Source organism: Canis lupus, chromosome 19, assembly GCF_003254725.2.
Source record: "Canis lupus dingo isolate Sandy chromosome 19, ASM325472v2, whole genome shotgun sequence".
Lineage (NCBI taxonomy): Eukaryota > Metazoa > Chordata > Mammalia > Carnivora > Canidae > Canis > Canis lupus.
In genome coordinates, this window is record NC_064261.1 from 53121803 (window position 1) to 53149249 (window position 27447).

Consider the following 27447-nt stretch of genomic DNA (forward strand, 5'->3'; position numbering starts at 1 on the left):
TTATAATCACTCTCATTTTACAGATAGAAAACCTGAGACTTAGGGCCAAAATTACATACCTCGCAAATGGTAAAACTAATGGTAAAACCAGGTCTATGGACATGTGCTTCCAACCACTGCTCTCTTCACACTGCCTACTATGCATGATAAGAACACCCTTAATTTTGCCAAAGAAGGTATGGACATAATTTCAATGTAAAATCCTTCCCACCTGTCTATATCCAGTTTAGTGAATTAATCAAACCGAAAGAAAAGTAAAGCTAAGAAAAAACTTTTATGAAAACCATGAAAGTAGAGATTCTATTCAAATTTTTCATGAAAATGACTCATCCCACACTCTTTCTGTAACAAGTTCTCTGGCTCATTATTGAGCCTAGTTTCCATTTGCTGAGGTTACACTTCATTACTGCAGAATTCCTTAAAAATAAAAACATCAAACATCAAAGCAGAAATTGTTGTCTGACCTATTTTTGATGATTATTGGGAACAATGAGGTTTCTATGCATTTCCCTCGCCTTTATGCTCTTTCTTCGTGATTACTCCCATCTTTTGTAATTCATTATACCCCAAGGCAATTACTGCATTTTGTGAAATGCACAGCATTAAAAGGAATTTCCATGCAGGGTTACAGAAACTGAATGCCACATTTCTGAGTAAAGCCCCCTTCCTTAGGGCATTGTGAATTAGCCTTTCCATGCCAACATGGTTGGATGGAGACAGTTTCTTTAGCAGTCCCACAGTGTATTGAAAAGCCCTTGAACATAATTTTTCTTCTTAGACAAGTCCATTCATGACTGCCCAGGACAAGTTACATCCTATGCTTCTCTCTCCCTAACCCAGCTATTGCTCATCTAGCCGCTTAGCTGAGGATGCCAGCCTTTCATGGAAATAGAAATTAAACAAGGATCAATCTGAAATCTTTCTGTGACTGTAAGGTGGTCCCTACCTCTAACCAGGACATACCAGAGGTCTGGCCTGACAACCTTGATTTTCAAGTGTAGACATTTGAGCCAACTGCCACCATCTAAAGCCTACCTCCCCATGAACAAAGTAACTCAGACCTTTCTCAACCAACGTTGTACTTCAGGGTACATGACTTGAAATTTCCTAAGCTTTGTTGAAACATTGAAGATTAAAGATTTTTTTTTGTCTTGTTTTATTTAATGGAACTAATGCTTCCAAGAATCGGATCATAATTAGATTTCTACAGCTTCAAAACAAAACAAAACAAATTCTTAATAATAAGATAAAGAGCCAAGGATGTGTGGCATTGAGTTCAATATTACATTGAATCTATCATAAATATTTAATATAAAAGAAGACAAAGGGATCTTTAACACCATTTCAAGGCTTTTCTAAAGAGAAATAAGAAAGTGTGTGGTGGAAGAGAAAAGCTGGCAGGGCTGGAAGATAATCACCCCAGAGGAAAACTCTTCAAATTCAGCAATTTAAGAATGAATATGTTGAAGTCATAAACAAGTACTAAATAAGTAAGGAGCCTAACTAATTCCCCCTGTCTGGCAATAAACAAGTTGCCGAACCTTCCAGAACCTTAATCTTCTCATCTGTAAAATAAGGTTTACAGTGTCTTCTTCGGAGAGCCGTTGGGAAAGGTACATGAGATCACATACGTGAAAGTCCTCTGTGAACTGAAGGGTCCCTACAACAGGAGGACCACACCATCAGGAGGACAGAATGTAGTGGGACTCTGGACTTACCCTGCCCAGAAAACTGATTAGAGAAAACCATGTCTTTCTTTCCCTTTTCTTCAGCTTTTTCTCTCTCCTTAAACCCTTACTTATGTGTGTGTGTGCGTGTGTGTGTGTGTGTGTGTGTGTGTGTGCATGTGTGTGGCTCTGCTTCTCAACAACAGTTGTCTCATAATTCTGCTACTGACACTATCTTTTGCATGATAACATTCAATTTTGACTACTTCCGAGTTAGTATATCTACCATCAGTGACTTGTACTCTTCAGTGATTTTTTTTTCCCAAAGTCCTAAAAAAAGTGAATGGGCCTTTTTAAAAGAGGTTCTACAGTCCAGTTCTCTCTAACCAGGGAGCTAATAGCAGGTTCTCCTTTGTGGCAGAGAAAAATCTTTATCAATTAACCAAAAGGGGATCCCTGGGTGGCGCAGCAGTTTGGCGCCTGCCTTTGGCCCAGGGCGCAATCCTGGAGACCCGGGATCGAGTCCCACGTCGGGCTCCCGGTGCATGGAGCCTGCTTCTCCCTCTGCCTGTGTCTCTGCCTCTCTCTCTCTCTCTCTGTGTGACTATCATAAATAAATAAAAAATTAAAAAAAAATTAACCAAAAGACTTTAGTCTCCTTTTCTATATGAGTATAAGAAAAGTCTACATGTTACACTAGGTGCTGAAAATAAACTCCTCAACAAAAACAGTCATGGTCCCTATCCTTGAGGGGCTCGCAGCCAAGTAGTAAATAATAAGAGTAATGAGAAGATTAAAAGCAGCAGCTAACACTGATTGAAAGCATACTGTGTGCCAGAGATTGTTCCAAGCAATTTAAATGTATTTTCGTATTTAATCCTTGAATAAGTTGTCTTTACTCACTGTCTCTACATCTTCACCTCCTCTTCTTTCTTGAAACGACACAATTTAGATTTTTGTTCCCACATCCATTAAAATAACTGTACTCAGGGCCTCTAACTTTCACTACGTTGCCAAATCAATTGAACCCTTCTCAGTCCTCCTCTTGCTCAATGTCTCGGGTGGATCTGACAAAAAGTTGACCTCTCTCTCTGTCTTGAAATACCTCCCATACTTGCCTTCCTGAATATCATCTCCTGCTTTCCTCCTATCTTACGGGGCAGCTCTTCCTCCACCTCTTTTGCCAGTTCTTCTTCATCGCCCTGATGTCTTGATGTGGGAGTGTATCAGGCCTCAGCCCTCAGGACTCTCTCATCTCTGGCATCATACCTTCCTCGGTGATCTATATGCCCTTGGTAATTTTAAACACCTTCCGCATACCAATTACTCCAGCTTGTCTGTGTCCCCTGAACAGTAGACTGTCTAACTAGCTATTCAATTTGTATCAGTTTGCTAGGGCTGCCATAACAAAATAGCATATACTGGGTGGTTTTGACAACAGAAATCTATTTTCTCAGATAGTTCTGGCAGCTAGAAGTCCAACAGGTCAGCATGATTGGTTTCTTCTAAGGCCTTGTTCCTTGGCTCCCTCTGTCCTTTCATGGCCTTCCCTCTGTGCAGGTCTGTGTCCTAATCTCCTCATCTTATAAGAAACCACTTGTACTGGATTAGGACCCACCTGTTTTACCTTAATTACCTCTTTAAAGATCCTGTCTCCAAATAAAGTCACATTCTGAGGAACTGAGGTTAGGACTTCACCATATGAATTTGGGAGGATACAATTCAGCTCATAACAAAACCAGATACTCAACTTCTCTACTCCAGTGAATAATGGGAATCTCAGACTTAATATGGCCAAGACTGATCATTACATTCCATTCTGCCCTCACCCCATTGCACCTTCCAAAACCCTGGCTTTTCTTTCAGTTCTCTCCATCTTCATTCAGTTTCTATTCAATGCCCCCTCCTATCTAATGTATACTCTTAATTACTCTCTAACCACACATCGTGCTACATCTTTATATATTTATTGTCTCTCTCCTACTAAAATGTAAGCAGGACAGGGATTTTGTTCTGTCCCTTGCCTCATCCCAAACGCTAAGAATGGTGGACTGATACAAACTAGTTCCTCAATAGCTATATGCTGAATGAGTAAATATAATTATTACAACTCTATTAGACAGAGTTATTGTTTCCATTTAATAGACAAAGAAATAAAAACTCAGAGAAAATACATAACTTCCCTCGGGTCATATAGCTAGAGTTTGGAACCAGCTAATCTGAATCCAGTAACATTCCAGTGTGGCAAATGCTATTTCTAGAGAAGCATAGAGTGTACTGGAGCCTTTAGGAGGGGTACCTAACTCAGGAGTTTATAAGAGGAGGCAACTGTTAAAAAAAGCAATATGAGAGAAAATTCCAGGCCTCATGAATCAACCTCACATATGCAGGTGAGGTAAGATCCTAAACCAGGGTGGTGCTCAGTAATTAGTCAAGTGAATGAGTAAACTAAATAAATAATTACTCTATTGTATAAACCCGATAAATCAGAGCACACCATGGAAGAAGACTATAGTACTTAACACTCTATTTAGTAATGAACTATTAAATTTAAAGAGAGAAAGGAAAAAATGACTACCACCACAACCAGCCACAGCTCCCAAGCCTATAATGAAGCTGTCAGAATGGGCCACTCCAAGCCAAATATATTATGATATCAATGTTGGTCAACAAGGTCACAACAATAATTAAAATCTAGTTCTAATTTCATCAAGGCCTTGAGGGAAATGGTAAACTTAGCAGAAAGTTGCAACATATAGCAGACCTCGAAGAATCTGTGAAGAAGTTTATATAACTCCCTAGTGGAAGCAATCAAAGCTAAGTCTTTTATAATCCACACAGAAGAGAAACAGGAATATTCAACTGCGAGCACAGAGAGAGACGGTTCTCTAAAACAAGAATGAAAACTTTGCATAGCTGCGTAATTTAAACTTAAACCACTTTTATCTCACCATTATAGTTTTCATCATGCTGATGTGACAATGGCAACCCATTTCTGAACTTAGATATAGTATTTAGTAAAATTTCAAGAGTTAATTAGGAATTCACTTCTGAGGTGTGCTTCCTTCTGAAATAATGCTATCTAGAATCTGGATTCTCATTTGGGGCGCTGATTGCCCCTAGAGTTGAAGTTACCTAGCCTTTGGATCCTATCACCACTCCATGCAGAAGTGTTAAAATGTCAATTTTAGGCATTGTAGCCTATAGGAGCTGGAAAGGCTACAAGTAGTATGGCCAAATCTATTTAAGTACTTTAAGAAAAAGAAAGCATGGCACCAAGTGGGCCAAAAGATACTACCCCGAACCTCGTCTGAGAAAAAATTCTCTATTGAAAAACATGCGATTGGAAAAAAAAATCAGACTCCCTTTGAACGTTCCAAATTTATAAATTTGAGTCATCAGGAGGGTGCTTTAGAGCCATTGGTAATGCTGAGGACTAAAAATACATTTATGGGACATGTTTATCACATTCTATATAAAACCCTATGAGGATATTGACTAACTAGATTGAATTTATAGATTAATTTGAGAGGAATCGTTACCTTTAGGCTACTGAATCCAACATCCATGATCACGGTATGTCTATTTAGTTTTTCTAGTTATGTTTCCTAGAGCAGAACTTCTCAACCTTAGCAATACCGACATTTAGGGCCAGACAATTCTTTGTTGCCCTGTGCACTGGAGGATGTTTAGCAGTATCCCTGGCCTCTATCCATCTGATAACAGTAGCATCCCCTGACCAGACGTGACAATCCAAAATGTCTCCAGACATTGCCAAATGTTCCCTAGGGGCAAAATCATATTCTGTTGGGAACCACTGCCTTAAAGAAACTTTTATAGATATTATCAAGGAGGCATGAGCAAACCTTTATTGCAGCGCTGTTTGTAATAGCAAAACATTAGAAATAGCTTAGTTGTCCATTAGTAAGAATATGGAAAAAGTTGGTTTATCTCTGCAATAAAATTTTATAAAGCAGCAAGAAATACAATAGAAAAATGATCTGCCCATCTATCTATAAATGCGAATAAATCTAAAAAAAGGTGAATAAAAGAAGTTGCATAAGAATAGTACAATGTAATACCATTTAGACACATTTTAAGTACTTAAAACAATGCTATACTTAAAACCACTCTAAATACCCAAACAATACTTTAAATAGGTAAAAATCTAAAAATTCACATGGGGATTATTTCCATAAATTTCAGGATGGTTGAAGAGACACAGAATAAAAATGTGATGGGGCATTAACTTTAGTTTTCTTAATTTCATTTCTCTAAAAACTAAAGTGTTATGAAAAAATTATAGCAAATATAATATACTTTGGGTCTGGATGGTAGACTTAATGAATAAGTATCTGTTATATTATTCTCTGTATAATTCTACACACTTGAACTACTTCAAAATAAAAAATAAATGGGATCCCTGGGTGGTTCAGTTGAGGTCTGCCTTCAGCCCAGGGCGTGACCCCGGGGTCCCAGGATCGAGTCCCACATCGGGCTTCCCGCATGGAGCCTGCTTCTCCCTCAGCCTGTGTTTCTGCCTCTCTCTGTGTGTCTCTCATGAATAAATAAATAAAATCTTTTTTAAAAATATAAAAACATAAAATTATATTTTAGAATAAATCCATAAGTTATCTTTTGAAAGACTGCCTAGATTGGAAAGCTTGTACTTTCTCAAGAGTAATTTGTTTTCAAGTGTTTCATTAGGCTTTTTAAAGAGTTTCTTAATTTCCCTCAACACTCATTTGTAAACAAGAGCTAAACATTTGTTTCAAGTCAGTATTATTCATCAGTCAATAGTACAAATCCTACAAGATTCTCTCATAGATTAGATGCTAGATCTGCCAAAGGAGCCTTTAAATTATCCAAATATAAAACACTCGTAATTGAGCTTACTAACATTAGAAGGTTCAAACTTTGACAGGGTATTCAATATTTAAATTATACCAGGAAGCGTGCCGGATCCTTATTTTGGAATGCTTCCACTGGCAGTGAAGACCATCTCTACCCCTGGAATTAAGAGAACTGGATACACTGGCTGATTTACAGATCAGTTTTGCAATTACTTTTTACAGAGTGCTATAGTTTTACAAATGCCCTTCGCTACCTTCGACAAACACAATGAATTCACAGCTATAATTAGAACTTGGCCCTTCATCTTTTCATAGGACCTATTAATTTTCATTTTTATGAAATAGCTTTCTAAAGAAGAAGTTTTAAAAGGAAAAAAAAATATATTGTTTCACACTGAGATTGACAATCCCTGAAAAGTCTGCAGCTATATTTAAGTCAAAGGTCAGTTCAGATGGAAGTTTCAACTTATTTTTCAATTTCTGCTGTTTTAAAAGGCCATGTGACTTAAAAAGCTATTCCTTTCATACAGCAAGAAAATGGATGGTCCCAAATGATGAGAGTAGGTGATAATAATCATAATTATGATAAAAGCACCATCAATGTACTCTCCAGGAAGACATTTTATATGACATCAAGAGCTTGGTACAAGAAATGAAAAGAGAAAAAAAATGTGCTGGTACTGCCAGTGCTCAGGCATTTAAAGCCAATCATATGTCAGTGATACAAAATAGCATGTTAACAGGTGTCAAATTCAGAAATCAATAAGAATCTCCCCCCTTTACTTTAATGGTACAAATTGAATACATGTACCAAATTCTAGCAACGAGAGATGTATTTCTTTCTAATCAATTGTGTTAGTAAATTGGGTGCTTTAGTTAGTGATGTGGGGTTTTTTTTCGAGCTATGTTAAGTATTTTCCAATTTGAGTTGTTTACTTATCTGTGCTGGGATGAATCTTCTCTACTTAATATCCAGAGAACACAACGTAGAATGTTCCTGAATTTATGACTCATAATAAATATAAAAGAGACATTTTTAACATCTGTATTTAAGAGATTTTGAAGAAATTACCACAGGGAATAATTCCTTTGAGGCCAAAGACCCTGCAGAGGGGCTCACACTGCATACAAGTCATCTGGAACACATGAAAACCCTGGACATGGCCTCAAACGGATCACCCTGGAGAGAGTCAGTGTCTCTGGCTGAGGAATCTCCGTGCCCATTGTGCTTCACCGAAAATAAGGGGAGTAAATGGAGGCTTATCAACTGAATGTTGAGAACTCCAGCCTAAAGATACTAATAGCGGAGATAAGAAGGAGAAGCTTATTAGCCTCAAATAATGATTATGCTCATGGATTCTGTGGGTCAGGAACTTGGGAAAGGTATAGCAAGGGTGACCTTCCTCTGCTCCACAGTGTCGAGGGGTCTTAGCTAGGAAGGTTCAGAGGCAGGGGGATGACTCACGCCCTGGGGGAAGAAATCATCTGGAGGCATCTTTACTTACCCATCTGACTATCAAGACCAGGTATAAGCTGGGACCCCGCGGAATTACAGTCCTGAACACCAACATGGGGACTCTCTATGGTGAGGGCACAGGGCAACAGAATAGTGGCCTCCAACTTTTCACATGCTGGTTCATGGCTCCAAAGGTTAATGTTCTGAGAGAACCAGAGCAAAGCTGCAATACACAGGCACAGTATTTTACTCCTGTCCTGTGACAGCAGTCAAAGGTGTGAGTGCCAAATGTGAGCAGGGAAGTGATTTGATCGAGTCGCCATTTAGTGAACTACCTAATGGGGTAGATGGAGGCAAATAGCAGAAAGAATCAACTAAATATGTTGAAATAATTTGTTTCTGGGTAATCGTAAATGATAGGAGAGGTGAATTATTCATAACAAATATTATGGAATAATAATTCGTAATAAGGGCAGCCCCAGTGGCTCAGCGGTTTAGGGTCTGCCTTCGGCCCAGGGTGTAATCCTGGAGTCCCGGGATCGAGTCCCACGTCGGGCTCCCTGCATGGGGCCTGCTTCTCCCTCTGCCTGTGTCTCTGCCTCTCTGGTCTCTCGTGAATAAATAAACAAAATCTTAAAAAGAAAAGAATTCTTAAAAAAATAATTCTTAATAAACATTACATAATACTCAAGACATATTATGGAAATGCATTGCTTAAAATCATAGACATGTTACAGACGCTGAATTCTAAGACGGCCTCCATGTTCTTTACTCCCTGGTAGTGAGCTATATAATCTCCTCCTTTGAGTGAGGACAGAACATGTGACTTGCCTTTAACCAATAGAATATGGCCAAGGTGGCAGGTTGTCACCTTCTTGACTATGTAACATGATAGAAGACTCCGTCTCAAGACTGGAGAAAGAGCTTCTATTGCCGGCCTGGAAGAAGCAAGCAGGTTGGAGAAGTTCCGGTGACAAGGAACCAAGGGGCCACTTCTAGGACCTGAGGGCAGCATCCAGCCAACAACCAGCAAAAAGCTGGGGTCCTCATAAGCTGTAAGGAAATGAAATCTGCCAACAACCCAAATGAGCTTGTTTTACTCAACTGTGATTAGATTATTTTGTATTTTGGCTCTCAGTGGCAATAACCAACCCAACTAACGACAGGCATCATTTCAAAAAGTGTAATTGAAGGGATCCTCTTGATCTGGACCCAGATCATCAGCTCTTCTAAGACTACTCCTAGACCCTGAAGATACAGTCTGCTGTTTTCTTGCTTTATTTTGTGACTGATAAGATTAGTAACAGATTTTTCCATATTCAGATATCAGGCTATTCCTCTATAGTAAACATATGATGTTTCAACTAATCATCATGTATTTTTAACTATCAATTATGTTCTATCTTTGCAACATTAAAAGGAATAAAAACATAAATGTCCCTCTTCTCTAAGAACATATAATCACAGCGTGAGACATAGTGTGAACCACAAACAAATAAAAGGCAAGGCTCAATAGTAAATGAAGCCAACTGACTGCGTTAAGTCAACTGTAGGAAACCATATAAGGCTGGAAAAAGGAGAGAGATGCTCTGGTCCAGAGCAGCTCCACGGAAGGCTCCCCAGGTGAGAAGTTGGATCAGACCTTCCAAGAGGAGTAGGAGTTTAGCAGATAACAAGAGGAGCAGGCACGCCGGGTGGGGATAGAAAGTGAGCAAGAATCAGAAGTCAAAAACTCAGCAGGTGTTCGGGACAGAGCGAGCAGACAGATTGCTTGGAAAATGTAGAGACAGGCTGGAAAGCAAACATAGGAGCAACGCATCCGGGTCCAGAACCCCCACTTGCATACTGCAGACGCTCAGATGAGAGGCGTGAGTGCCCAGTGTGAGCAGGCAAGTGATTTGATCAAGTCGCCGTTTTAGAAAGACTTTAACCCGTCCTCTGATTAAGAAAGAGAGAAGACCAGGGGGCAGTAGCCCCTTTCCGGGCATAAGAATCTAGTACCTGAAAGTGAAATGGTAGCCGTGTGACATAGAGGCCGAAAGAAGCAGAAGAGAGAGTTAATTCCAAGAAATAAATGGATGGAGTTGGGTCAAATAAAACAAGAATAAGAAAAAGGTTCATTAAAATGAATGTCAAGAAAAAAATAAAAATAAAAAAATAAAATGAATGTCAAGGATGAGAAGAGAGGTTCCCGTTCCCAGATGTTTCGCCCCTCCCGTGGCCTTCCCCTCTCACAGACTGTGGATAAAAAAGGAAGGGACTTAGACGAATAAAGACAATATTATACTTTGTAATTTGGGGTTGGCAGGGAGGGGGGGAAGCCTTGAGCTCTGTCTGCACAGAGATGCACTTACTATTAATGCATTTTAAGAGACAAAAGGCATCCTACAGGGCATCGCTGAGAACTCTTCCCCTCCTGATGTGCAGGCAAAGGAATTCATTCGCCGATGGTTTCCCTTGAGCGTTCTTTCTTTCTAGCGATGAAAATCCAGTGAGTGGTCTCATCCAAGCAGACCCTCCCCAAGGCGCCGCATCGGGCTCCCAGCCACTCCCTCTCTACCTCCTCCCTGCTTCCTCTGAAGAAATTCTAACCGGAAGGGACAGAGCAGCACTTGGGCAAAAAGCTTCCCAATGCAAACACCACTTAGGCTGACCACGTGGTTTTGCAAATGTGCCTCTGCCCCAAGTTGCCAATACTGGTGAAGCGGATACCACAAATGTCTTTGAAGTTCATTGGCACGGGGAGTCCGCACCAGGGGGGCCTTTTCCTCGTGTATGTAGCACAGTGGGGTCTCAGGGAGACTGAGGGAGGTGGAGGAACCGCGAGTTTACCTTATGGGACGGTTGGCAGAGATGAAAGGGTTGCGTGCCCGGAGTCATACTGCCCTGTTCTTCCCACCGGGGCAGACACGGCCAACAGAAAATCAGCTTACTCTGTCACAACCGTGGATTACGTATATGGTGATCCTTATACAAGACGACCTCATTCCTTTGGGGAGGTTCCAGTTTGCCAAGGACTTGATGACCTCCTAGCCTATTCCGAATCTACAGCCCTCGTAAGGCTTTGCCACATTTTTCTCTCTCTCCCCCTCCTTGTAAGAGTGTAATAATGCCTATGTGTATTTAATCAACCATTTTCTTGCATTTGGTATAAAACAGTCTACTCTGACCCTGTAATTCCGAGCATCTCAAAGGAGAAGGAGTCTAGGAGAGAATGACCAACTCATGTGTCAGATAAGGTGGCAAAGAGCAAATTAAAAGACACTCAGGGGCACCGGGGTGGGGGATGCTCAGTGGTCTAGCATCTGCCTTGGGCCCAGCGAGTGACCCCGGGTCCCGGGATCGAGTCCCACATCGGGCTCCCTGCGTGCAGCCTGCTTCTCCCTCTGCCTGGGTCTCTGCCTCTCTCTCTCTCTCATGAATAAATAAATAAAATCTTAAAAGAAATTTTAAAAGACACTCAAAAGTGACTTGTTTCAAATGGTATCCGGATCAAACAAAACAGCGTGCGGGTGATGTTGCGCTCAATGTGTTTACAGGGGCAGAAACCACGGAACCACGGCAGGGAGCACATGGGGAAAAAGGCGTGAGATAAACACAGGTGGATGCCGAGGGCTTCTGTGCGAGCTCCGGCCTGTACCTGGGTGGGCCTCCTCTTGCTGTTTCCAGTCGGGCGAGGGGACCACACATTTTCAAAGGCATTGGTAGGATGACTGACTCTTAGGTTCTTCAGTCCAGTGTCACCTCTAAGATCGTCCACTCTAGTCTTTACCTTCTGCCCTTTAAATCTGTCTGTGACTCCCTACTGACCACTGTCTAGGCCCCTTCAACGACCACTTTTATCTGAGCAAAGAGAAAATTCTGTGACTTAGTAGAAGGTCTCGTCCGCTTGAAAGCAGAGCAGACGTGTTCCTCAGAACGCCCGGTAGGATTTCCTAGCCCAGAAAGCTGCCTTATATAGTGTGTGGGGGCGCCTGGGTGGATGTGTGTGGTGCCATGGCACCAGGGGAGAAGGGCAAGAAGTAGGGACGGAAGAAATAAATGAATAGCGTGAGAATCCATCCAGAGACAACCATGAGGAGGACTGGATGACATTCAGGTAATGCACACCTGTATGAAAAGCTTAGACTAAAGCCTGATTTTTGGTAGTGTATTGAGGTGGGAAACAAAGGCAAAGGTAAAATCACTAAATTTCCTTACTCCCTGCAGCCCATTGACGCGTCCTTGAAACGGGCAGAGTGACCTTCCTCTAGGAACTCAGCTGACTCGATGTTCATACTTTGCTCAGGGCAAAGGCGGCCTTAGCCCGACCCCCAGGACCCCGTAAGTCTCCTCTAACATGTAAAAATTCCTTTGGAGACTCCCTTCATCTCTGCCCCCCAGATACGTGTTGGCCATCACCCCCCAAGCACACGACCCACCGATACACATCTGAAGGGCCTCGTGATTCAAGTTTTATTGGACAACAACAATAGCCAGCGCCCTCGAGGTCCTGGAAAACTTGCTTCCAAGATTCCTTTAAAAATTATCTTTTAAAACAACTTTAAAAAATAAAAATTATCTTTAAACAGTTACTTTTCCTTAAAAATAATCACCAATTGGAATTTCCCATTTCGTCGGTACTGTTTTCACTGCAAACAAGTGAATGCCTTCTTCTAGTAGAGCTGGTTTGTGGTTTCTGTATTTTCGGACACTGAACAATCAGTCTTAAAATTCAGTCTACTGGGCCACTGACCAGACTGAGATCCTATAGAGTCCAGCTGCCTCCTTTTAAGAATACCACAGCTGCTCTTACTTTTTAAATCCTTCTTTGACATAATTCATCGAACCCAGTGAATTCTTATTTGCTCCCTTCAACTTGTATTAGTTTGGGGTGTAGTTTGACTATTTCTTTTTTTTTTTTTCTTTAGTTTAGCTATTTCTATTATTCAAGGTGTTGACCTCGGCCTTTAATTAACAACAGCAAAATCACAAAACATTTGCTACCTGTTTCCAAGCCTGGAAACTCTTAGACATCTGGAGTGTGAAGAGGAGGCTAATTTTTGTGCCAACTTAGAATCCTTTGAATTTCTAGGGTCAGCAGGAAATCTTAGCTGGCTGGTGGGGTCATGGACAGATATTTTAAACTCTAAGTTCACGACCCTGGATGCTGCCCAGCATTTACTCTGAGTCGCTTCCTTCCCAATAGAGCATCTGTGTTCTATAAGAGGAGCTCGGAGTCTGCACACTCACAGCGGCCGGAAGAAGCCCTTCCTGGGCCCCCGGCTCTGGAATCCCTAACAGACTCCAGTCCTACGCTCACGGCTCACCCCCTCCTTCGTCACCTCTCTCGGCAAGTTCATCTGGGAGACCGTAACCCCCAGGGTTACCCAGAAACCACTGCCCGTGGTTTTGCTATTTCCCTGACTACTGCAAAACGCTGAGCGTGTACTGGAAGAAATACAGAAGTCAGGCTGGGTCCACTCCAAGCAGTAACTTTGTACCAAGGAAGAAATGATACCACTCATTTCTCTTGGGTTTAGAAAAATAAGACCCTGAATTTTTTGGTTAACTGTCTTCTCAAAGCTGTTGCTATCCTCACAGGGTCTTCCAGATTAACATTTAGCCTTTTTACCCTCAGTACCTACATTGGCATAGAAAATACTCTTCGGATGCCATATTTTAACTAATATCTCAACACATTTTTTCAAAAAGAGGGCATGCGTCACCTTAAAATGGCCTCTATGCCAAACTCTTCCCTCAACATTTCCCCAGTGTCCACGAGTTCCTAACCATAAGCAGGAGGCCCATGTTCTAACACATCTTCTCAATCTCCCTTTACCATTTGGTTGTGTGTAGTCAACAAAAGAAAAAAAAAATACAACGAAAAAGAAATGTTCCACTAAGTTCCCCAGCTGAAATGAGAATTGCAAATGGTGGTGTGACTTAAATATCAGAATGTTGCCCCAATCTATTAGCTACCTGGGAACACTGTGACCTTGTAGGTCTACAGAAATATCACTTCAAGGTCCATAGATGTGGGACAGGGAGAGAAAAGTTTGCCAGATTAAGTGCAGAATTGCCCTAAGTATTGCCTAAGAAATAATTATTATTAACACATTACTGTTTATGTGAAATCCGAATTTAATTAGACATCCTGTATTTTGTTTACTAAATGTAGAAACCCTAGGAAGGGGTAACTCATTGCCCCCAAATCGGGAGATCCTCGAGGGGAGAGAGGGCAAGAGGGCACGTGGACTGCAGGTCCCCTTAGGCTTGAATCTTCTGATTTGGCTGCATTACTAGGCTCACTCACCTCTCTCCTTCTCCATTGACCCAAGCACTAGACACAGCCTCTTTTCCTTGTTTTTTTTCAAATTGCCACTCAATGCAAATTACGTTTCTACTGAGTATTCAGAGCTGCACAGAGGTGATTTTTACCTTAGAAAACTCATGCAAGTTTTCCAGTCACCCTCAGCCCTGGTCCTCTCCTTTCTGTGGACGCAGCATTCCGAGGCCTCCTGGACCCCGTCTGTGCCCCTCAGTCCTTGCTCGTCTGCCTCAGGCCTCCAGATTCCTATACTTTTCTTACCGCAGAGCAGTTTGGAACTAAGCTAATTCCAGCCTTTGCTCAAAGGCTCTCAACTACAACGTGAACGTGTGTCTAAATAAAGAGTAGTCACTCCCGAAGCGCAAGCTTTATCAGCACTTAGTTTTCTATACTCCCTTCCATATGAGGGAAGCAATAGCATTTTTATAAAGTTCAGGAAAACAAGGCTCAGGAGAAAAGAGAAAGACAGGATTAAGCATCCTCAAAAAGAACTGTCTGAGGCACAGTCTTCATATGTGTGAAATGTTAAAATAAATGTTAGCAACTGGTTCTCTGTCTCCACCAAGCCTGTAGCTAGAGGGGAATAGTAAAATTACTGTGGGTAGGATGTTGGTCATCTGCACAAATAGGCCTGTTGAGCCTGCGTGTACCGAAGGGATCACATAGGAGCAATAACCCAGATATCATAAATATGTGCCTCCCTTCAATACAAACCTTCCAGTGGGCATTCAGAGCACTGTAGTCCTCCTTCTGAGACTCTCTGGAATCCCTCATGATTACATGCCCTGCCCCTAAAGACAACTGAGAAGCATCTCCCCGGGGCCACCAATGCCAGTGTCTTTCATGAGAATTTGGATGATGTGCTAATCATATTTTTAAATTTTTTTTTTATGTTTCATGATGCTCTAATACCTTGTGGTTTTGCAATACTTGAAAAGAACTCAGACTTAGCTATGCTCTAGAGAGAGCAAACAACTTGCCTGTGACCAAAGCAGTCAATCCAGAATCCATGCCCACGTCCACCTCCTTTTATCAGACTACTCCCTCTGGTCCGGGACACTAGGTTCCCTCCCCCAAGTCCCCCTGGAACCGGGTCCTGACAACTAGAGGCTACCCTTATATCCCAGAGACCAGCAAAATTGCTCAAACTATGAAATAAATTGTCAAGGTCAGTTATGGCCTTACTTTGTACTCCACTGAATTACATAAGACAAATATTAATGTGTCTGTACATGCACATACAAACATGTACCACCTAGATACATATATGCGCATGTACTATATTCATAGTTATATAAAATAAAATATGTTCTCAAACAAAATATACTCACTCAGAGACATGTGAATTCCCAGGAGCACAGGAGCAGCTTGCCTCAGAATTCTCATGAGAAGATAGAGCCCAGGGAAAGGGCTGGGCTAGAAGGAGAAAATCTGAATTAAGATACATTCCCAGGAAATTTGCAGCAATTGTTATTACTTCCCTCTCTTGGGACATCCAACCTGACTCTACCCCAGATGTGACCCTCTTAAGGCAGAGCCACAGGCAAGCCCTTTCCAAATGTCCTTCCCCCGAAAGAAATTGCCCAACAGTGGAGCACCTGGGTGGCTCAGTCAGTTGAGTCTGACTCTTGGTTTCAGTTCGGGTCACGACCTCAGGGTGGTGAGCTCGAGCCCCATATCAGGCCCCGCACTGGCTGTGGAGTCTGCTTGAGACTCTCCGTCCCTCTCCCTCTGCTCTTCCCCTCCTTCTCCCATGCTCTCTCTAAATAAATGAATAAAATCTTTAAGAAAAAGGAAATTGTCCAACAGGAATCAAACTTGGATATACGTCAACGCTTAGCTATCCATCAAATTCCTATTTTCTTATACTTCAGACTCCTGGCATAGTTCTGTTTCCCAGCTACCTACGAGTCAGGTGTGCCCCTGTGACCGAACTATAATCAATGGAATATAAGCAGACATGACGTGCACCACTTCCTGGCTGACTTTGCAAAGTGGAGCTACAGGCTGGACGCTAAAGCTGACGATGATGGTGAAGCCATGGAAAGAAGATGCCTGGGTCCGGGTGACGCTTCCTGGATGACAGCCAACCTCTGCCCAGAGGTACTTGCTGAGAGTCTAGGTGAGTAAGGACTAAGATTCTACTATATCGGAGCCATTCTCAGAGCGGAATCTACTTGTCGCCACAGCCCAGGCTTCCCAACTAAGATAGACGCCAACAGTTGCAGCAGCCTGAACCACACTTGATATTTTCAGCAAACGCTAAAAGTCATTTTCTCTTTCCTCTGACGCTCCTACGTTGAAACGGCTAAAATCCCCTAGGCTATAGAAGTTGCTGAGCACCAAAGATGTTCCCATGCCAGGTGACGCTTCCACAAACTAATGTTTAAAGAGTCTACCTCAGGGAATATGGAACGACTCTGCTTTGTGATTGCTTTTAATTGGTGCCTGTCATCTGCTTGATAGAATTTTATTAGCAGAAGTGTAAACACACATCGCAATCTGCAGAACACAGGAATGCTAAGTAGCTTATGAAATTCAAAGTTCTTTTATCTTTAGTGTTTGCTGATAACTCATTAAATGTTTCTCAGTGTTACACGTTGTGCCGCAGAGATTTCCTTGCACAGAAGAGTGATGATGTGGAGACGTTAACACAGCAAAAGGGCTGAGGGTTGCTCAACATGGAACAAAATAGGAACAATCTTCCACCACCAAAGACTTCACTACAGACAAGAGAATCAATAGTCCTTAGATCTTACTGCTTTTTTAAATGCATAGAATCTGCCAGATAGTTCTTGCCAACCATCCCAATGTTATCAGAGCCATGCACGAGTCCCAGAGACAAGCTCACAAACACACACACACACACACACACACACACACACACACACACTTATATAGCCTTTAAGTATTGTATGTAATTGCAGAGGATTGCATACTTAATCTAAATTCAACCAGAGATGGAAGTTTCTGGTCTTCTAAAGGTCTGCAGGCCATCTGATTCCCTGGAATGCAATTGTACTGTAACAGTCTCATGCTGGCAGATCTGTCCCAAATAAGGCGGTAACACAGATCTCATTATTGGTGTACCCTCGACAGCTTAGGCCCTGATGTTTTACGTGACTATATGACCAGTAAAGCTCCGTTCCTTCCTGGGCTAATGTGCACCCATAAAAGAGAATCAGGTGGATAGGCTGCGGCTATATTGAAAACGAGGCTGAGCTAGGATGAGAGAGTGGAAATCCTCACACCCAGGCCAATTTTTTCACTGCCTACACTGCCCTGTTTGCATGCTCCCCATTTAACTGGGAGACAGCTTCCCTGAGTTAGCTACCAGAAGACATCCGAAGCCTTCCTGGAGGCAGGTGAGCCAGTTTCCTTCTGCCACTTTGGCAAATATATAGCACAGGGGGTGACATACTCCGCAAGGAATCTCTGCTACACAGCCGCTGACAGACACCAAGAGAGTCTCTGTCTCTAAGAAATTAGTCACAGCAACCTTCCAACGCGTGGAAAAATTCCTTTACTCGAGGTTACAGAAAGAAGTCAACGTTATCAGAGACCAACAAAATGGTATGGAGAGTCCAGAGCTCTCAACCCCCACTGTGGTTTTTTTCGTATCTAGCCACATTAAAATCTGAATAAACTGTGTCCTGTTAAAATAATATTCATCACACTGGAGTGGAAGCACAAATCTGCATGTCTGGGATGTGTCTGTTGACGCTAGAGATAGACGCGCCGGGCGGGTCTTCTGGGGTTCATTACTATGTTGTTCTCTTACATTGTCTGGGATGGTTGCAGTAAGAAAAATCTCAATTTCTGCAGTTCAGGATGGGATACTCTACCCCGAAATCCCTTCTTCACTCACCACTATAATCGCCACCCACCCTGTCAATTTTCTGTCGCCGTGGGAACTATGGTAATTATTGCCAAGTGCTGTAGAGTTCAAGTCTTCGGAACACGAAAGGACTCTTCTATCCTTCCAGGAGATGAAACTCAGTCCTTAGAAATCCAGCAGTTCATGTCCCATCCCCCATCCTGCTTCTTCACAGCAACATGAGCCCTGTTTTCATGTCTCACTGCATCAAATGCTCAAAAACTCACTCTGCTCAAATAGGTAACGTAGCTTTGACTTTTAAGGGCTCCACCACCAGACAGAACGTACCTCTCACTGGTGAGTATCGTTCACCTTTTCTTCTCCAGCACATAGAAAGCAGTGCCTGCCACAGATTAGGTGCCCAGTAAATGCTCAATGGGTGACTTTGAAAAATTATTCTAGAAGGACACATTCTTACACAATCCCACAGATATTATTTCTTGCCTTCATATCACACTTTCCTTTCCCCTCCTTGCTGTATGCACTTCAGAGGAGCAACCACACTGGAGACTGACACCCTCTTTCGCCTGTAATAAATTTCACTCTAATCTGACTTGCCAGCTCAATGACTTGGGGCTGGAACACAACCCCATAATCTAATGGATAATGTGCATTTAGCAGGTAATAGATGCTTCAAAAATCCACTTTAGCTTCCTTTAGCGTTGGTCACAGCAAAATAAATGAGAGCCTTTGGCTACTCTTCCTTCTCAAATAAATACAATGTGAATCTAGAAGATAGTAAATTAAGTTTCAAAACCAGCTGGTTGACCTTATATCTCCTATCAGGCAAGTGGTCGCCAAAGTAAATAACACTCATTTCTCTCCGTGTCAAGACTTGGTAAGTTTAGACTGCTCTGAGTGAGGCTGTGTGGTTCTCCCTTCCTCTTGTGCCGGGGACCTCACCGACAGCTTGGGCTCTGGGTCTCGGGAAACAGACCTCATCTGGTTTACATTTCCTTTGAGCCCCACTCTGAAAGCTAATGGGGAGATTTCAGATTTCTTTGCTAACACTATGGACTAAGTGATGAAAATCCCAATGGAATTCAGACTTCCTCAGTATTTATATATGTCTGTAGGGCAATTGTGAGTTAATAATCTTTTCCTGAAACCACTTTATATTTAACAATTATTTCTGGCATTATTCCCTCTTTCCCAAAGGAAATTTCCTTAAGTTTTTTTGCTAGCCCATACATAAAATGGTCTTTGAAAAATGCTACACTATTGTTTGGTTTTTGAGCTAATTTAAACTAATTTTAAAACTGTAAGGTCTTCCTCTGACCATTGATTATATTCTAATATAAAAATATCTGTAAAGAACAGCTAGGAAAAAGAGAATTTTCCAGAAGTACTTAGCACTAATTATCAGATTCTTTAATGAAAATGAAGATATAGATCTCTTTCCTTTTAGTTTCAACAATACATTATTTATTCAATGGGGTTGAATATAGTTCAGTGTGGAACCATCGTCTGCCACGCAACCATCAAATTCTTCAAGATATATATGACTTTGAACAGCTCAGTATTCTATATTACTTAGAAATTAGGACTGCAAAAGCTTTCAACATAATCCATTGTGTTTACAGAATTGTTTTCTACTGCAGATTGACAGAGTTGTAAATTATGACCTAGACCTCTTTCATTTCTGTTTCTTTGGCTTTGGAATTTTACCTGAGGAGCTCACATACGATGCTACAAAGTGCAGGTGTTAATGCAGGCCAAGGAGATGCCTAGTTTATCAGATGCAGTTTGGAGGAGCTGATTTCTTCCATTCTCGTTTCAAGTATCCTGTCCCTTCTGATGCTTCACAGCTGCTCAGTAAACTGCATCTCTAGGAACTGGGCCACATTTTATTTGAAATCACCCATATCATCTTATCTAGTTTTATGGATACCCGTCATGTTCAATTACTGCTGTTGCTAATGGTGTGCTGGTCACCCAGGGTGGTTTGAGAGGAGGCAGGGCAAAGGGGGAAGCAAAGAGAGTGGATAAGACCAGGCTTCTGTGATTGCTTCCACCATTAGCTCGTTAGAAGAAAGCAGGCTCAGCTTCTCCATATTTCCAATAAAAGCAATAAAATTTATCTTAACCATTCCAAAGAGTCATTATGAGGTTAAAAAGGATTTGATAAATTTTTCAAAATGCATTCGGTATCCTGTTATTTGATGATACTATAAACCTAAGAGGAAAATGGACATTTTTTTAAAGAAAAGCAATTCATAAAAGTAAAAGTACTAACAGCCAATAAATACATATAAATATTAACTTCTTTATCAATTAAAGAAATGCAAAAGAAAACTAGTAAAGTTCTAAAAAACTGACCTCAGTGGCTGATGTGGGTGGTAGGAAATGGGTTTTCTTACGCATCTTAAATGGAAGCATAATCTGATCCAACAGTTAAAGGTAACATTTTTCAGATTAATACTGTTTAAGTATAACTTTCCCCGAGGAATTTTACCTATAAAAATATATGCTAAGGAAGATCACAGAAAAGTTCACAAATGCACAGATGAGGATGTCTATAGAATATTATTTTATAGTAATTAAAATATAGTAAAAAAGTATAGTAGCGAAAAGTGATTATCATTTTGACCAGATACAAATGCTGTGATGGTCAGAATTCCTCTTGAGTGCATTCAAGCAAATGGGGAAAACACTACATTGCCAAATGGACTTCTATTTTTTTTCTGAAAGTAATGTGTGAGAAGTAAATATAGACCGCCTAACCATACACAGGAAATACAGGAGTTTGAACCACATTTTCAAGACACACCTCTTCCTAGCCATTCCGTCTCATTCTATAATTCCCTCCCTTGCGAAGTTAAGATCACAGCTCTTAGTCTTTCCAGATACATTCATACCACCCCTTCCCCGATGCCGGCGCGTACATGCACATACTCTGCCCCGACTTACAGCATTCCAAGGACCGTGATTCAACTATAAATACAAAACCCAAGGAAAAATGTCAAAGAAGATTTTCTTACTTCAGGTTAATGGCAAAACAAGATGTCTTGCTGAAAATTGAGTCTCACTCTGGAGGGATCATCTTGTACAGTGCTCTTTCCTATAGATGTGAGCTTTGGGCACTTAGACCTATTCTTATTTTCTTTCTTATCATTTTCTTTTAATTTTTCATAAGTGAGGCAGAAGAGACTGGTTTGTTGGGAAGATACCAGAAGTAAAACAGAATGAAATTATATCGATCAGTACATCAATATGCTTCGGTATTTTTAGGAGTAACTAAAACATAGTCAATACCCAAGAAGTATTTGCTGAGCGAGTAAATATTCTATCCCATGCTAGAGATTCCAACCATGAACATGGACCTTGCTGAGAGCCCCATACATCCAACAAGACTGATTCAGAGCTGAATACACAATGGCAAGAAAATGGTAGAGGGTGGCTGGTTGGCTTTCTGGCTTTCCTTGTTTGTTTGTTTCTCTTTTTTTTTGCAAGAAATTCCTCCACTTCTTAATAACGGAATGAGGACTTGAAGCCTTACAGAATCTCTTGTGTTCCACATTAGGGCTCAGATGCACCAAAGATAAACTGTTAAACAAATCTTTCCCAAGAAACATTGATTAAAATGGAAAAAAATATCCATACTATTTCTACTAGTTCTTTGTTTCCTTGGGCTAGTGAAACACTGTATGGCCATAAAGGGCTGCAGCCTGTTACTTACCTTACGGGGAGAGAAGAGGACGTCTCTGTGGTTTATGTGTCACAAAATGTAGGGTCTTTTTCTCACCTCCTCGCTCTGGGTGACTTAAAATTCTCCCAACAAGTCAGTGTAACTAAACCTCTCATGATTCATAGAGGCGACTAACTCTGTTCTTCAGTTTATGAAGCTATTTTCCTCAGTGATAGTCTGCGGCAGCGGGAAAAACCCAGTAATTTATGTGTCTACTCCTGCTACTTTCCACGGACCCTTATTTGTTCTAAATGTAAGGAGTAGTGAGATTTTCACAGAGAAGCCACCAAACAGCCTTTTGTACATAAAAGGGGGAAAAAACCTTAGAGGAGATCTTCTCACCCAAATAAAGCACAATATTGAGTTGATTATGAGGTTATTCTAAAATGGTTGTATTTTAATAGATGTACTTATGATATATTTTTTCCCTCAATTCACCAGTTTTATAGTTAATCTGTATCTGAGAAAATCTGCAAGCTGCAGATTTGCCAGCACCATGGTCTATATAATAATCTATACTCTTAACTGCTGTGATCTTCCCCATGCACTATCCCCCAGGGCAGCAGGGAAACCTCACCTGCTTTACTAATGATAACTGAGCTACCTCCCTCAGATAAATGGTGGGTCCTCCACAATTGTGCTCCCTATTCCTTCTCCTCTTTGCCACCCTCAGTGGTTATATTCTTCTGATGTCATGTGTTTGCTTGCCAGGTTGGCATTTGTAGTTGGTGAATTCAAGTTGTTTCTCTAGATCTGGGTGTCTCTGCCACCATGATCTACCTTCAGTTCGTAGTGCCACTCTTATCTATCCTGCAGATTCATGGTAATTCTGTTTTGTCCCAGAAGGCTTTCCATCAAATGAAAGGCAATTTGATGCCCGTATTATAAATTATACCCCCTCTTGCTCAAATTCACCCATCAGTGCCATTAGCTATTTTCTGCATCTATCAATTTCGCTTCAATATGCCTACCCATGGTTGTAGTCAAGACCACCCCTCAAGGTGAACCCCTGATGGGAAACGAAGCAAACTCTCTCCTCTGATTTCAATTTTCCCTTCAACCCATCCAATACACTATACCCTTAAAAGTGATTAAGATGGGAAATTTTATGTTATGTATATTCTACCAAAATAAAAAATGTTAATGTATTTATTATGTCTGTTTACATCAGCACAAAGAATTGAACAGGAAACACTTTGTGAGGTAGCACGTTGAGGAAACAAATGTGTGTTTCATTCTAAGAGAAGGCAAATAAGCATGGAGGAGAAGTATCTTTAGCAAGGTAGAGTTTTCTGGGAAGTCCTCAAACCAGAAGATATTCAAGTTCATTTCACAAAACTAAAGCCCTGCTACTAGTGAAGAAGGAATTGCTCTGCAGAAGTTATTTGCTGAGACCATTTATAACCAAAGAAAAGCATAATATTCACTTTTCTTGGAATTTCTGCTTTGCATTTGTTGCCCAAAGCTTTGCTGAGAAAGATTTTCAGATTGCTTCATTCAAGTTTTAGTCTCTATAAAAGCACCTCCCTGGAGCTGTAGAATCTTCCATTGTATCCTCAGTTCCTGGGATAGTACATGGTACATGAGATACCATGTGCAATACTGTGTAGACACACAGAAGGAAGAAGAGAAAGCACGGAAGAGAGGGATTCCTTTCATCACATGGATATAATGCTCTCCAGCCAATAGCGCTTGTGATCATTCATTTTATGTGTCAACTTGGCTAGGCTGTGGTACCCAGGTATTTGGTCAAATATCAGTCTAGATATTGCTGTAACGTTATTTTTTACATGTGATGAGTATCAAAGTTAGTAGACTTTGAATAAATCATATCACCCTACAAAATGAGGGTCGACATCATCCAATCAATTGCAGGCACTAAGAGAAAAGACTGAGGACTCCTGTTAAGGAAGGAATCCTACCTCCAGACTGGACGTAAGACTGCAACATCAACTCTCCCCTGGATCTCCAGCTGCCAGCCTGCCCCTGTGATTTCAGACTTGGAAGCCCTTAAAATCGCATAAGCCAGTTCCTTGAAATAAATCTTGTTCTTTCTGAATATAAATATACACACGTATATTATATATGCACGCATACATATATGTACACACATATAAATACATGTACATGTTGCACACACATATCCTAGTTCTGTTTCTCTGGAGAACTCTGACAAATACAAATTCTGTATTTGGAGTATGGTTCCATAGATCCTCACATGCTCTCCTTGTCCCCCCAACCATGGTCATGAAATTAAGAAGAGGTGCCAAAATTAGGATAACCCAACCAATGTATAGATAGGTAAACACACCCGTTAGAACCAGAACTGACTGCCAGACTGATTTTACCTCATTCGGTAACTCTGATATATTATTGAGACTAATTCCGAGGCCCAATCCAGGCTCAGAAAGAAAACATACTGTGATAGAGGACTGAGATCTGTCCATCCAGGGTCATGTGTTTATAATTTTTGCTTTCTTCTTTTTTTTTTTTTTTTAGATTTTATTTATTCATGAGAGACACACAGAAAGAGGCAGAGACACAGGCAGAGGGAGAAGCAGGCTCCCTGCAGGGAGGCTGGTGTGAGCCTTGATCCCAGGACCTGGAATCATGGCCCAAGCCAAAGGCAGATGCTCAACCAGTGAGCCACCCAGGAGTCCCTCACTTTTTCTTTTAATAATAGAACTCAAAATACTTTTATACCAATAGAAATAAGCATAGAGAGATCCTTCAATGACATTACACTCATCTTTAATAGGCCTCAAATATTTTCATTTCTTGGTGATATAGCTAGTTTTATTTGAAGTTGAACATGAACTTCCTTCTCCATACTTACCCTATTGTGTCCATGTTCTCTTTCCTCCTCTCAAAGAAGCCCCAACCTAAGGCCCTCAGTTTTACAGAAGACACAAGAGGGGGAAATTGACTTTCATCCTGCCTGTCACACCAATATACTCCCCACATTCCAAGGAAGCTGCACTCTTGCCCTGGTCTACTGAGCCACCCCCTCAAAGCTCAAATTTGCCATTTGTAAATTTAGAAATCACACTTTGTAGGATTTGTTGAAATACAACAATCTATTTTCTTTTCCATTCCCAAATTTCATACTTCTGTAATGACTCTGATTTGCAATATTATATTGTTGACTTGGTTCAGAAGGATTTTCATTTGAGTCCTTTCAAAGAAATGCCAAACATGGTTAGCTTGCAAAATTAAGAGCCTGTTAGAGGAACGTGGAAGTTCTCATTCTTGACACTCTAGAAATTCTCATTGATAATGACCTATCTTTTGGTCCATTCCACCAACTGATTCATCCGCTTATTTATTTATTAAGCTATAAGCATCACATATCAAATACCAGAAAAGTGTGTGCCCTTTCCCAAGGTGGGCAAGCCCAGGGGCAGAAGACAACTAAGGAAACATGTATCATACTAAGCAGTAGATGCTGTAACAGAGTGGCACATCATTCCAGGTCTCTCTGGAAGCACGGAAGAGGGGTACCTGAATACCTATGAGTGAGGAATGTTCGAGAGGGCTTCCTGGGAGAAGGCAGCATTTCACCTGAGTCCTGAAAAGCAAGTAAAGGTGATCCAGTTGAAAAAGATAGCATAAGCACCTTTAAATGGAGGAAACAGGCACAAATCTCTGGATCACACGGAATGTGATTTTTTCCTGGAACGGCTAGAGCTGAGGCTATCCATGAAGTGATGAGAGATGAGACTCCGGAAGAAGGCAAAGGCATCTTCAACGTCTCTCTGAAGGATCTTTGTGTCACGAGAAGGGGGACCTTATGTTTAAAAAGAGAGGAAGCCATTGAACTGAATAAAGTATGAAGGTGGCAAAATCAGTCCTGCTGGTTAGTTTATCTTTGAATTGCAGCTTAGAAGGATTAACCTGATTTCAGGGAGCAGGAAGTATCAGATGGGGACTAATCTGACACCAGTTAACAGCGATTTGCATAATGGAAGGGTTGAGGGACTGAAGTAAGGGGGTGGAAAGGCTATGATAGGCCAGCAGGGGAGAGCGGCAGGAAATAGGAAGTGAAAGGATTTAGCCACCAATCAAAGGAAAAGGTAGCTTGGTTTAAATGAAAGACAAAGGTATGCCCGCTGCTGGAAATTATGCATCCCCAAACCCGACACCGCAGAGCATTTGTTTCTTGAAAGATGGCAACGGCAAGACGGCTATTTCCACTTTCAGATGACTTGAACGTCCAGCGCCTGGTAGTTTGCCGCCTGGTAGCCCCGGCCCAGTAGGCCGACGGGAAGGATGTCTGGGAGAAAGAGAGGCGTCTTCACACCGGGGTGCTGGGGAGCCCTGTCTCCAGTTACCCCGGCTCTTGTGCAACAGGTTCACCATCAAGCTGCGATTTTCTGAGTTTATGGAGGAGCAGGAGGAAAGAACCAAGAACTTCAAAAAGCACCAGCATTTGACTTTGGAAAGCAGTTTTCGAATGGCGCGATTGCCAGTCTATCCATATTCAGGGAATTCATATTCTAAACCCCATAATTAAGCCTGATGCAAAGATGTGACTTGAAAGTTGGAAAACTACTTCCACGTCCTGCTCCCTGCTCCACTCTCACTAATCATTTCTCTTGTGTCTGTGTCTGCTCACAGCATGCAAGTCTCCGGGATTATGAAATTGCCATCTTCTATTCTCCCTCTCTTCAACCATTTCCTTTCAGTGATTTGAAAGCAGATAATCCAGGCAAGTTCAGCTACATGATTTGCAAGGCCTTGCACAAAATAAAAATGCCGGGCCCCTTGTGAAAGAATTCTTGAGTGTCAAGACGGCAACCACAGAGCATTAAACCAAGTGTGGGGTTCTGAATATGGGTCCTAGGGGGAATGCACAGATCACACACCCATAAGGCTGACCTTGAACCTAAATCTTTGTTTTATTAATGTAAAACAGCTGAGCCCAGCTGTGTTGTAGGTGGTGCAGAGGGTGAGAGAGAAGAATACCCAGACTTAATACCTTGTGACACTTCTTAAAATAAAGGAAATACCTCTTCCATTGTCTGATAAAAGCATACCTACCTAAATCCACCCATCTGTGCATCACTAGCGGTCTCCCACTAAGCAGGTGGGTTAACCATGAGTAACCAAAGGGAACAGCTGCAAATACCATTAGCTAGAGTGAATAACAATCCCTGTTTGAAATTGAAATGATCAGTGGATATATCCGCTGCCCGGAAGAGAAGTTAATTACAGTAAACCTGCCCCCACCGTGCACCCATTGCGGGATGCTTGGAGGAGTGAAACCCAGGCCATTAGCTTGCCCCATCCTGGGGGTGAGGATCAATAATGAACCAGAATCTTGACGTCAGAGAGGCATCTCCGTCACATTTCAGTTCCCGAATGGAGACCTCTGGCATTGCCAAGTAGGAGAGACAGAAAAGAGACACGGGGAGGGCTCTAAGCCTCCCTGAATACTGACTTATCTACTTCCTGGGAAGCTCCCTCTACGAAGGCTGAAGCTGTAGGAACCCAGACCTTCATTCACTGCTCAATGCATTTTCATGCCATCCACTAATTTACCCATTAAGTTTAAAACATGCAGACAAATATTTTGGAGGATCCTGCTGGATCTGGA